Source organism: Centruroides vittatus, unplaced genomic scaffold (genome assembly GCF_030686945.1).
Source record: "Centruroides vittatus isolate TY-2023 unplaced genomic scaffold, ASM3068694v2 contig_905, whole genome shotgun sequence".
NCBI lineage: Eukaryota > Metazoa > Arthropoda > Arachnida > Scorpiones > Buthidae > Centruroides > Centruroides vittatus.
In genome coordinates this window covers 1,222,456-1,236,209 of record NW_027122595.1, presented here as the reverse complement: position 1 = coordinate 1,236,209, position 13,754 = coordinate 1,222,456, and the positions used below count along the sequence as shown (strand labels likewise).

The window sequence follows — 13,754 nt, the reverse complement described above, 5'->3', positions numbered from 1 at the left end:
GGGCAATTTTCCGAATTACGTGTAACCTGCTTCTGCGCTTTCTATATTTGTTTTTAAACACTATGTGTCGAACTCCGTGATCGAGATTTAGGAAGGACGGATTACAGTTGAAATTTATACGTCTACAATTTTTTCAGATTGCAGCTCCATTCAAATAAACGAAAAGACACGCACTGACATTATTAATTTTAATATCCATATATAAATAAATTTATATATGCACATACGTATGTGTTATATTAATATATATATACACCATTGATCCAACTGTTTGTATATAATTTAAAATTTGTAACGGAATTCCTAAAACGCCCACTAACGGCGCTTTATTCTGAGTTTAGCCGAATTTATAATGGACTTCGTTAACAAGCCTCTTTTAGTTTCCCAACGGTAGAAAGAGTTTTTTTAAAAAAATAAGGATCATTAAAACAGAAATAAATCAATAAATACGCATTAAATTAAAAAAAACATCAAATATTTATTTTACTATCGTCACGACTTAATTAACATTATCGGCTACAATACATCTTTCCATTGTTTTACTTTCTTTTTTGTAAGTGACGATTTTCGAATGAGAAAGAAACTTTAGCGATTTCTTGCTTCGTTTTTTCAAAATAATTGCTTCGGATATAAATGTGAGTAATATTTTGACAGACTTTACAATATACTGTACAGATATTCTAATAAAAGTAGAATTACTGATCTAGAAATTTCTCACTGAGTAATCATAAGGTTCTTCGACATAATTAATTATAATAAAAAATTCATTTTAAGATAAATTTCAATATTTTCAACTTATTTGGCATATTGCAATCAGTTGAATATAGTGTTCGATTCGAAATCAGTTTAAAATATGGAAAACTCTTTGCGTTGAATTAATAATCTCTATTATTTCTCCTATTTATTTTCATGACGATTTTGCTTTATTCAAAATATCCGGTAGTTGTAGTTCTGTAATGTAATGTGCACTTCATTTTCATGTTTATTTCTAGAAATCCGTCAAATCAGCATTATGCCACAACTTTCAATAGATTTCTTTACTTGAATATTTTTGTTGAGTTTTACTTTTTGAACCTGGATTTATCAATAAATGTGTTGGAGAACGTTCCAAACTGTCACTGTGACTATCGTTGCGAACTTTTCGCCTATTGTTTGTTTGCCGAGTCGCTTTTAATTTTAATATTAACTTAAACAAAAAGACAGAATCAGAGCTAAACCCATCAAAAGTAGTTTTTACTTAACCGCAGGCGCCGAATTTTATTCCGCCGATAATTTTCGATTGTCGTTTTATAATAATTCGTTCATTCTGGTAGTTAGTTTTCACTTTTGTATTTCAGTGAATTCGAATGTGGAAGAAATTTCAGGTGGCTTAGGGCAACGGGGATGTAGCTTCATCGGTAGAGCACTTACTTTGCACGAGAGATCGACGCTCGGCGTCTCCGTCTGCCGCTGTTATTTTTACAAACGTTTGCAATGAATAAATTTTTCGGCATTACAAAAAGTAGTTGGTTTCTCCGTTTCACACTTCTGAAAAACGCTAACGACGAGTACCGCGCGCGTATCTGTGGATCGGTTTACACTTCGCTTCATTACAGTGAAAGTCGTGTACGACACTTATTATCTGCAAATTGACTTTTGCCAATTTTATAAACCTCCGATTTGTCTCTGTAAGCTGTAGTGAAAGTGTTTGGAAAAAACAGTTGGCGAAGCGTTTCTCATTGACGCCTGCAGCCGATGGCAAAGCGCGCGTAGCCTACTTTTAGAACCTGTGACGTTCTTCGTTCGCAACTGCCTAACAAACGCCAATCGAGTGAACAGTTTACAGATGGTATTTCAGCCAGTTAGATGCCGGGGACGTAGCTCAGATGGTAGAGCGCTCGCTTAGCATGCGAGAGGTACCGAGATCGATACTCGGCGTCTCCACACTCGTTTTTTTAGTGTTTAAAATTCCATTATATCGATTGTATAAATGATCGAATTCTCGAAATACTTCCGAGATTTTTGCTAAAGTTAGCAAATATTTCTGTCTGAAATTTAGATCGAGTATTCTGTCTGTCATACATGTGGCTGGAAACGTTTCCGTCTTGCAACTTTGAAACTTTTCGGTTGGCCAAAATTCTTATCGTTTCGCAAACAAAGTGCAAGTACACCGTCACTATAAAGTCGGTAGCAGCGATGGACTTGAGTATCAAGTCTCCAGGTGTTACGAAGCGCAAAGAAAAAAAAAATTTTATTAAATGGAGGCGCCGAGTATCGATCTCGGTACCTCTCGCATGCAAAGCGAGCGCTCTACCATCTGAGCTACGCCCCCGACGTTCAGAACGCCTTTACGGTTCGTTTGCATTCTTTCATTATCTACTGCCAAGTAACGTTTCCACAGTTGCTATCGATTATCTTCGTGTTTTCGGCTGAGCGATGCGGTTTTGGTGTGAAGCTTGGAAATTCTCGGATTGTGGTCACATTCGAAGAAAGGGGAGAATAAATGAAAGTGTCTGGAATCAGAACCGGTTTCGGTACGTATGCAGTGCGTGCATGATCGACGGAAGCCAAATTCTTTGGCGGCAGATAGTGCACTAAACAAATAGAATTTTTAATACTGTAAATATAATGATCAACAGATTCCTGCCGTTCATTATCTAACTGCTTTCAAGGAGAGGGCAATTTTCCGAATTACGTGTAACCTGCTTCTGCGCTTTCTATATTTGTTTTTAAACACTATGTGTCGAACTCCGTGATCGAGATTTAGGAAGGACGGATTACAGTTGAAATTTATACGTCTACAATTTTTTCAGATTGCAGCTCCATTCAAATAAACGAAAAGACACGCACTGACATTATTAATTTTAATATCCATATATAAATAAATTTATATATGCACATACGTATGTGTTATATTAATATATATATAACCATTGATCCAACTGTTTGTATATAATTTAAAATTTGTAACGGAATTCCTAAAACGCCCACTAACGGCGCTTTATTCTGAGTTTAGCCGAATTTATAATGGACTTCGTTAACAAGCCTCTTTTAGTTTCCCAACGGTAGAAAGAGTTATAATTAATTAAGTCGAAGAACCTTATGATTACTCAGTGAGAAATTTCTAGATCAGTAATTCTACTTTTATTAGAATATCTGTACAGTATATTGTAAAGTCTGTCAAAATATTACTCACATTTATATCCGAAGCAATTATTTTGAAAAAACGAAGCAAGAAATCGCTAAAGTTTCTTTCTCATTCGAAAATCGTCACTTACAAAAAAGAAAGTAAAACAATGGAAAGATGTATTGTAGCCGATAATGTTAATTAAGTCGTGACGATAGTAAAATAAATATTTGATGTTTTTTTTAATTTAATGCGTATTTATTGATTTATTTCTGTTTTAATGATCCTTATTTTTTTAAAAAAACTCTTTCTACCGTTGGGAAACTAAAAGAGGCTTGTTAACGAAGTCCATTATAAATTCGGCTAAACTCAGAATAAAGCGCCGTTAGTGGGCGTTTTAGGAATTCCGTTACAAATTTTAAATTATATACAAACAGTTGGATCAATGGTTATATATATATTAATATAACACATACGTATGTGCATATATAAATTTATTTATATATGGATATTAAAATTAATAATGTCAGTGCGTGTCTTTTCGTTTATTTGAATGGAGCTGCAATCTGAAAAAATTGTAGACGTATAAATTTCAACTGTAATCCGTCCTTCCTAAATCTCGATCACGGAGTTCGACACATAGTGTTTAAAAACAAATATAGAAAGCGCAGAAGCAGGTTACACGTAATTCGGAAAATTGCCCTCTCCTTGAAAGCAGTTAGATAATGAACGGCAGGAATCTGTTGATCATTATATTTACAGTATTAAAAATTCTATTTGTTTAGTGCACTATCTGCCGCCAAAGAATTTGGCTTCCGTCGATCATGCACGCACTGCATACGTACCGAAACCGGTTCTGATTCCAGACACTTTCATTTATTCTCCCCTTTCTTCGAATGTGACCACAATCCGAGAATTTCCAAGCTTCACACCAAAACCGCATCGCTCAGCCGAAAACACGAAGATAATCGATAGCAACTGTGGAAACGTTACTTGGCAGTAGATAATGAAAGAATGCAAACGAACCGTAAAGGCGTTCTGAACGTCGGGGGCGTAGCTCAGATGGTAGAGCGCTCGCTTTGCATGCGAGAGGTACCGAGATCGATACTCGGCGCCTCCATTTAATAAAATTTTTTTTTTCTTTGCGCTTCGTAACACCTGGAGACTTGATACTCAAGTCCATCGCTGCTACCGACTTTATAGTGACGGTGTACTTGCACTTTGTTTGCGAAACGATAAGAATTTTGGCCAACCGAAAAGTTTCAAAGTTGCAAGACGGAAACGTTTCCAGCCACATGTATGACAGACAGAATACTCGATCTAAATTTCAGACAGAAATATTTGCTAACTTTAGCAAAAATCTCGGAAGTATTTCGAGAATTCGATCATTTATACAATCGATATAATGGAATTTTAAACTACTAAAAAAACGAGTGTGGAGACGCCGAGTATCGATCTCGGTACCTCTCGCATGCTAAGCGAGCGCTCTACCATCTGAGCTACGTCCCCGGCATCTAACTGGCTGAAATACCATCTGTAAACTGTTCACTCGATTGGCGTTTGTTAGGCAGTTGCGAACGAAGAACGTCACAGGTTCTAAAAGTAGGCTACGCGCGCTTTGCCATCGGCTGCAGGCGTCAATGAGAAACGCTTCGCCAACTGTTTTTTCCAAACACTTTCACTACAGCTTACAGAGACAAATCGGAGGTTTATAAAATTGGCAAAAGTCAATTTGCAGATAATAAGTACGTACACGACTTTCACTGTAATGAAGCGAAGTGTAAACCGATCCACAGATACGCGCGCGGTACTCGTCGTTAGCGTTTTTCAGAAGTGTGAAACGGAAGGACCAACTACTTTTTGTAATGCCGAAAAATTTATTCATTGCGGACGTTTGTAAAAATAACAGCGGCAGACGGAGACGCCGAGCATCGATCTCTCGTGCGAAGCGAGTGCTCTACCGATCAAGCTATGTCCCCGTTGCTCTAAGTCACCTGAAATTTTCTCCACATTCGAATTTACTGAAATACAAAAGTGAAAACTGACAACCAGAATGAACGAATTATTTTAAAACGACAATCGAAAATTATCGGCGGAGTAAAATTCGGCGCCTGCGGTTAAGTAAAAACTAGTTTTGATGGGTTTAGCTCTGAATCTGTCTTATTGTTTAAGTTAAATAGATTTTCTGTAGTAATTTGTTTGCTGCTAACATTATTTTATTTTCGATCGCAAATATTACTGCAATGGAAATTAATGCAAATTAAATCATGAATATAGAGGCTAAATGTCATCGAACTTCTTGCATTGTAGCATAGTATTGTACCAGTTTTTCAACATTTACGTTACTAATATTAGTACAGTATTACAGTAGCGTGCTTTCATTGGAAGCGGTGGAAGCGCCGCTTACACTATTTTAATGAACTTTTTTTGCAGTTTCTAAAATATAAATTTTCATATTATAACGTAGTTTGAATTAATTTAAATTAGTATTTTATTATAACTGCATTAAGTATCTTATTACAAATTTTTATACTTCATGTGAAGAAAACGATAAGATTGCTATTGTATATTCGAATATCAGTGGCGGAATGGAAGAGCTTACCAGACAGCTTCCACGGCGAGAATGACTGAATGGTGTAAAGCAGCCAGTGGGCATTGGCGGATGCGCTGTACAGAGCACCAACCTCATCCGGTTTAGTTGGTGGAAGCTACACACGTATAACGCTTTTAACGATTCTATCTCTTAGTCAGATAGCTACTTATCCAGTGGCTAAGTGAATTGTTTAAGATTTAAAAAGTAAAGAGTATTCAATGTTATTTTTATGTACTGTACGTTTTTTTTTTTTTTGCAAAGTTATATTTAATTATAATTTAAAAAAAAAAAAAATTATACTGTAATTATATTTACAGATTTTCAAACATAAAATCTTTAGAATTTATATTACTTTTAGATGTTAAAAATTTTAATATTATGAAAAACAATTTTTAAAGCGTGTTTCAATTTTTTAAATTAAATAAATTTCATGGGAAATTTTTTGATTTATCTAAATTACGCGACATTTATATTCGTGTCCGGACTATATGCCTATTGACAAGTAACTGTTAGACATAAAAAGTATTATAATTAATGTCGATCCGAACAAAGACGTACTGAATGAATTATATGATTTAATATCATTAATTTTTACGGTACCATCTACCAGTTCGTATGTTGAGCGCAGTTTTTCGACCACGAAACAAATTCATACATTGGCCAGGAACACTCGGTCGGAGGAAAGATTGTGGTCGCTAGCGACCACAATCTTTCCTCCGACCACAACTTTCTATAGAAAGGAGTTCACAAATACGTTGATGGAGTCGACGACCAGCGACTTTTATGATAAAGTAATTAACGACTTTGCGGAAAAAATCGCCGAATAGAGTCAGTTTATAAAAAGTTAACGAAACAAGTTTTTCTATCATTGCTTGTATCATATCACTTTGTATTATGTATGCATTATTTGTATTTCAGAACTAAAAGATTGTTTATTTTTGTCATTTCCAGTATTTGTTTAAAACTTTTATGGAAATGTCATGTACCTGACAGGTCTGACCCGTCATGGAAGACGTGAAAAAACGGTTAATGTAGAGAAAAAATTATTAGTTCAAAAAAATATAAGTAAAAGTCGTTTGTAGTCGGACACCCATTGTTTATATCAAACTGCGACGCAGAAGCCATAAATCGCGGAAGGAAGTCGTCCTATGATCGGTGGAAGATCGAATTGATCTTCGATTTTGACTTTTCTCCCGCTCCAGGTAAGAGTCTCGTTACGTTTAGTAACCAGGATCAACCACTCGGGAAGCGTGATTGAGGGAAAATGACCAATCAAATGGACGAAACAAAGAACGGAGATTGATATAATCCCCGACAATCGAGGACACCTGGCACTCGGTTAATTAACGTTCCGAATAACCAAAACGCCGTGTGTCAACGCGCCAAAAAAAAAAAAAAAAAAAAAATACAATTTCTCGTCTATTGTGCCAACCTATAACCCGTGCCACTTCGGACTTAGACCGTGTCCCCGACGCCAACAGAGGAAGTCTCCCCGTGCCCTACAGACTTGTCAACGCCACTGTCTCGGAGCCACCTTCGATCGACTATCGAAGAACCACATCGACGCCCAGGATGTCCGAACGGCTGATTGTCCTAAAGCAAACTATTTTCTACATAGTATATGTTTACTTTGTTTTTCTTTTTTGTCGGTTTTTGTCAGGTACGTCTCTTCTGCCACCACGCACTTACGAATGGACCCTAAGCCATCACTGACGCGCGCAATTAACTGATTTCCCCCGGAAGTCGGCTTCTTACAGAAACACAGCTTCCCTATCATCAAATGTCACGGCACGCCACTGCAGTGATACCTCGGTTTTCGTTTACTTCGGTTTCGGTTTTCGTCTATTTTTTTCGTGAAAAATTTGTCTCGGATTTCGTCGGCGTGCTCAAGTGGCCTCGCTACTAATTTTGCGAAAACAAAGGGCGACCCACACGTTTCCCGGCTCAATGTGGTGTTATTTCTCGTTCTGTGAGCAATATCCCGCGACGGCCCACCATTGGCCAACGTTTCCGTTCCCTGAACACTGGGAGTTCGGTCGTGAGTTCGCGCTTCGCAAGGACGGGCCGGTCACGTGAAGTTTTCTCCACGTCTGTAATTCCTGAATAGGAGCCAGTTACCCCTAAACGGACTTCCCGGAAAGCATTATTCCCCGCGATACGACCATCATAAACGCATACAACTACTATAACATGACAATTACGTCATACTTTTCCACGAGGCGATATAGACTAGAAGCTCATGTCCAACTTCTACAAGACAAGACATTATCCTGCGCGTCTAGCTACACAATTCCATTGCTTTCCTTTAGATTAGTTTCTATATTAATTTCTTATTGCTTTTAGTATTTAACGCTATATTAATTCTTTATAAAATGTGTTTTTGGTATGTATTTTGGAGTATCTAGAACGAATTAATTGGATTTACGTTGATTCATATGGAAATAATTGCCTCGGTTTTCGTCGGTTTCGGATTTCGTCGATTGTTTTCGGACGAATTATCGACGAAAACCGAGGAATCACTGTATATTGTTCTATCAGGGACACAGATCTGGATTGGAACAATAGGGACGATGTCCATACGACTTGACATTTTATTTATTATAAAAGTTACATCTTGAGATTTGGTCCTATCTGCCCTTGTGTTTTAATGGGATGGAAGAGTGTTAAATATCAGTGGCGTGACGTGACATTTGATGATAGGGAAGCTGTGTTTCTGTAAGAAGCCAACTTACAGAGACAATAAATTAATTGCGCGTCAGGGCCCGTTCGTATTCGTTTGTTCGATAAGCCAGTAAAAACCGTATACTTCTTTAAATGTATTTTTAATAAATTATCTGACGTACTTAATAAATAACAGAGGTAATTACCTTTGTTATTTATTAAGTACATATTATTAAGTTACATATTGAACTTTCTTATTAAATTCAATAAATTCCCTATGCCCTCTAAATGCCAATTCTTGCTTTGAGAAAAAAACATATAACATATATTAATTTAGATATATCTATTAATCGTAATTATCTTGTTATAATTCTCAATATTTATTTTATACAGTAGAGAGTCGTTTATCGGAACCCCGGTAATCGGAACGATTTTCAGTCGGACTGTGTCGTGCTGAATCGAGCGTTTTTAATACTAAATTTACTTCTAAAGTATAATTTTCATTCAATAATAAATTTTCCAAGGTATACGAACAAAAAGTTTGAGTCCTTTTTTCTATTTTCTTCCTTTATTCCGGTCAGGAACCACTTTGCAGCTGGCGACATGAAGTCAAAAAAACTTCTAAAATAACGAACAAAATACCATTAGACGATTCACAACACAATTAAAAATTATCTTCGGCGCCGACCTGTTTCTGTAGGCTACGGCGCTTACAAAACATTAAAAACTGTTAATCTTCCACAATAGCACCCGTGTTATATAATCGCTTTTAGCTGCAGGCCCTCTGGCGGATTCGAGTAATCACACAAAAATTTACGTATTTGTACAGAACTGAGGTTTTTAATGTTTTGTAAGCGCCGTAGCCTACAGAAACAGGTCGGCGCCGAAGATAATTTTTAATTGTGTTGTGAATCGTCTAATGGTATTTTGTTCGTTATTTTAGAAGTTTTTTTGACTTCATGTCGCCAGCTGCAAAGTGGTTCCTGACCGGAATAAAGGAAGAAAATAGAAAAAAGGACTCAAACTTTTTGTTTGTATACCTTGGAAAATTTATTATTGAAAAAAAAATATATATATATATATAATTTTCATGTTTTTATATTCTTCAATATATTTATTTTGTTTGTACAAAATGCAGAAATAATTTTTAACGATACGATAGCCTCGATTATTATTATAAAAATTTTCGTTAGGCTTAAAATCGACGAAAAATTCAACACGAAGCGACACGCAACGGAGAAAAATTTGAACATCGGACAGGTTAACGTATTTTTTCGTACATAATGGGTAATCGGAACAAATCACTAATCTGAACAACCCCAGTCCCCAATTGATTCCGATTTTCGGTTCTCTACTGTATTGTCTACCAATGTTAAATTCTATTCTATTTTGATTTCCAAATTGCTTCAATTTTACGAAAAAATCGTCATTCGTCATAAATTTTATCGTCAAAATGTCGAAATTTCTTTGTTGATGTATTTATATTTACTGTAATTTAGGCATTGGTCTTTCTCTTTTAATAATGTTTTCTTTTTCGTAATATGGTCTTGAGCCAAAACTTTTTAAAATAAATTTTTAATCACTAGCCACGATATAAGGGCTAAAATTAAAATTATAAAAAAAAACTTACTTGGTGTAAAAAATGTGTGATGAATATACATACCTAGTACAAAAAATTCTTCAATGTATGAATATACTTTTAAAGAAACGTACATAAACATAACAAAATATTCTTTACTTTTTAAATCTTAAAACAATCCACTTAGTGAAATAGCTCCCTACGAGTGGCTAATGAATGGAATCAGAGACGTCCTGGTAGGTGTGAGGCGAGTGCATGCACGCAGGCTGCCAAATCCCGAGGGTGCCGATACCGATCAATGTCAAATGCCTCTTTTGTCGCATCACTAGTATATCTCAAAGGACGCCACGAGGCTGTTGTAAATTTTAAACGTTTCTCACCATAGATGTAAATATGTTAAACTTAGTCATTTGTTTTCTAACTAATTCGTTTTAATACCAGGAGTACACGGAAATCAGTTCCCCACTGTACTGAGCTAGTGATTGGTTCGATTAAGCTTTTGTTTAAGTAAAATTCTGACTCTTTCGGCAGGGTTTTATTTATGTCCCCAATTCCCTAATCTCTTAATTATTTAATTACTTCTTAAGTAGAAATAAGTCTAAACCAGTTACTTTGTACTTGAATATCTGTGGTCTTGGAAAAACATTGGAAAGACAAATTTTTATGACAACGGATATATAAATCGTAAATTTAAGGAAAATAAATTCTAGAGCTTTTTTTTGTACCTTGTACGTCTCATTCATTAAATTTGGTTGTAAATGATGCTGCCAAAGTAACAGTTAATTTTTTAACATTATACAAGAATTGTACACGTTTTTTCTGCATTCCCTTACAGATGGGACATACTATAATCGGTAATATCACCGGTTTAACATTGAAATCCGTAAGTAATATAAGACGGGAGAGCAGAATAAACGCAGGATAAATATATCAAATATTTTAATGGATTTTTTAAAACTCCTGTCAACTATACAGAACTATCATAAAAACATGCCAGTAAATTCCTATCGGTTGGGTTAAGTTATAAATCTAGTCTAGGGTGGGCAACCTCTTTTATAACATGGGCCAGAATAAATTTTACGTTTTTTCCGCGGTCCGTGGTAGTTAATTGACGCCTTCTTGTGACTCGTAATTTTTTTAGTCTGCAAATATGAAATAAATAAATAAAAAGTTAATTACTACATTTATTTCTCTTATCATTTTCAAAAATTACAAAGAATTGGAAATCAATAACTATTAATTAGTTATTTTTCCAATTTAATAATCTATTAAAGATCTTGCGGGCCGCATAGAAACTTTTTGCGAGCCGTAGCTGGCCCGCGGGCCAGGGGTTGCCCGCCATTGATCTAGTCTACTCATGATTCACATAATCGGGCAAGGGCGGCCGATTATCTAGCAGGCAGGCGGCTAACAGTCCAGAACCGGTCCGGGATATAAAATTGGATGCTTTATGCGTGTGTAGCTTCTACCAGCTAAACCGGGTGAGGTTGGTGTTCTGTAAACCGCATGTGCCAATGCTTATATAATCTGGCTGATTGGAAACTGACCTGGTTTCGACATTCCTTCCGCCACTGAATTATTCGAATATACAATAGCAATCTTTTGTTTTTTTCACATGTAGTATAGAAATTTGAAAAAGATAAATAATGCAGTTATAATAAAATATTAATTTTAATTAATTCAAAGTACAGTACGTTAAAATATGAAAATTTATATTTTATAAAATACAAGGGAAGGTCATTGGAAGGTGGAAGCAGCGCTTCCATCGCTTCCAATGACCGCAAGCCACTGTTATATATATTACTATTTAATGTCATGTAAAAGTAAAAAGAAATTTCAAAATAATTTCGTTTCGGTGTTACATCATTTCAAACCATTCAAGTTGTGTTTTAATTTACTCAGATATTAGGACAAATTTTTATTTTAAAAATTATTATTGCCAGTGGTGTGCCGTTCATGGAAGCTGTGGAAGCGCCGTTTTCCTTGTATTTTCTAAAATATAAATACATATTGCGCGATTATTTTCATATTTTAATGTACTTTGAATTACAGGCGGCCCTCGACTTTCGCACATAATTGGTTCCTGAAAGTGTGTGTGAATATTGAATGTTCGAAAGTTCAGGAATATAAAAAATATGCACCAAAAACCAGTATTTGTTTATCAATATGTATACATAATGGAGTTACGAGGCGTGTTTAAGTGCTTTCGGGTGTTTTCTTTATAAAGTTGTCAAGAGTTAATTGAATACCGTATATCATTTTAAATTTGTCGAACCAGCCATTACTCGCTTGAAACACCGTGTTAGAATCTTCATTTAATCTAGTCTTCCAATCTTCATGCAAACTAAGAGCCTTAGCTTGAATAATTGAAAAACTCAGAGGAACATTATTTTGATGTTGATTATTAATCCATGATGACAAAGATCTTTCCATTTCATCCATCACTATGCCGTGTCTTTTGGAAACAATCTTTGAAGATATTTTCCGCAATTTTGAACGTAATCCTTAATTTTACACTTATTTTTAAAAATTGAATATACTGTAGATCTGTTTACATCGTACAAACGACCGATTGAAGCAAAAGATTCACCGTTTTCAAAACGTTTAATTATTTCCATCTTTGTCTCGATCGTATATGAAGTTTATGAGTCCTTAATTTCTTTTTGTTCATATCAACACTTCAGTTTCTCCCGTTCTCACTCACGTTTATCAATTTATAAGGACGAAATATTTAAACATAAATTGGCAAACACACAACACGTTGAGGCACGCAGGGCCGTGCGGTGCTATGATGCAGAGAGGCGGCACCGTAAGGGAGTGGCATAAAAACATTTAAGGGGCAGAATTTCAAACACTGCCCTGGTAAGATATATTAAGTCAGTGTTCCGCAACCTTTTTCTACTCGCGGCACACCTATAACCCGACATCACTCCACACGGCACGCCAAAATGTTATTCCCCGTAAAAACGTATGATATGATACTATTAATAGAATTTTGTAATGCCATAAATCTATTATTATTATTATGTTGGGTTTTGTGAGATATACTCGGTTGACACCGGTGGCTGTGTACTATGCCGGACCAGAGTCAAGGCATAGTAATTTCAAAACAAGACAAAAATTAAATAAGTGTGTTAGTGTGTGTCTGTATTTAGGAATTTCCACACAATATGGCATGTATTCAATATAGTGTCCTTCTGTAGTGTGATGTATATGTTTCTATTCAATTTTAATTTTTCCAGGCTTTTGTGTAGCGTGTGTGATATAACACCTGTAGAAAAGAGAACAACAGGTACAATAAGCACCCTATCCATCCTCCATAGATGCCTTATTTCCTGGGCGAGTTCTGTGTACTTTCTGATTTTTTCAGTGCAGTGAGTTTTTGGAATGGATATGTCTATAATGTATGTGATTTTATTGTGTTTGTCAATGAGTGTGATGTCTGGTCTGTTGTGGTAAATTGTTTTGTGATTATGGCTCTGTCGTACATTTTGTGCGTGTTGTTTTCCAATACTGTCTGTTGAATGTAGGCCTATTAGTAATATGTCTAATAATTTGTTTCTTTGCAAGCTCTTGATGTATTTGCCACTTGATTATGTCTATATATATTATCTGTCTGTGCCAAGAGCTTGCAACCAGAAGCGATGTGTTGTATGATTTCTAGCATGATGTGACATTTTCTGTATGTGTCATTTGTGAGTGTAGTATCTTTGAGTATGTGTTTTCTGTAGTTTTTAGTATTTATGACCTGATCCTGCGTTGAGGCACGCAGGGCCGTGCGGTGCTATGATGCAGAGAGGCGGCACCGTAAGGGA

General features: G+C 35.8%; 4 non-coding genes across 4 annotated transcripts; 2 read left to right on the top strand and 2 right to left on the bottom strand.

Annotated features, from left to right (window-relative positions):
- The first annotated feature begins 1,850 nt into the window (after positions 1 to 1,850).
- Positions 1,851 to 1,923, top strand: TRNAA-AGC (transfer RNA alanine (anticodon AGC)). The gene has a single exon. It is a non-coding gene; the product is annotated as a tRNA-Ala (tRNA).
- A 315-nt stretch (positions 1,924 to 2,238) lies between these two features.
- On the bottom strand, positions 2,239 to 2,311 carry TRNAA-UGC (transfer RNA alanine (anticodon UGC)). The gene has a single exon. It is a non-coding gene; the product is annotated as a tRNA-Ala (tRNA).
- A 1,842-nt stretch (positions 2,312 to 4,153) lies between these two features.
- On the top strand, positions 4,154 to 4,226 carry TRNAA-UGC (transfer RNA alanine (anticodon UGC)). Its single transcript has one exon. It is a non-coding gene; the product is annotated as a tRNA-Ala (tRNA).
- A 316-nt stretch (positions 4,227 to 4,542) lies between these two features.
- Positions 4,543 to 4,615, bottom strand: TRNAA-AGC (transfer RNA alanine (anticodon AGC)). The gene has a single exon. It is a non-coding gene; the product is annotated as a tRNA-Ala (tRNA).
- Positions 4,616 to 13,754: the final 9,139 nt, after the last annotated feature.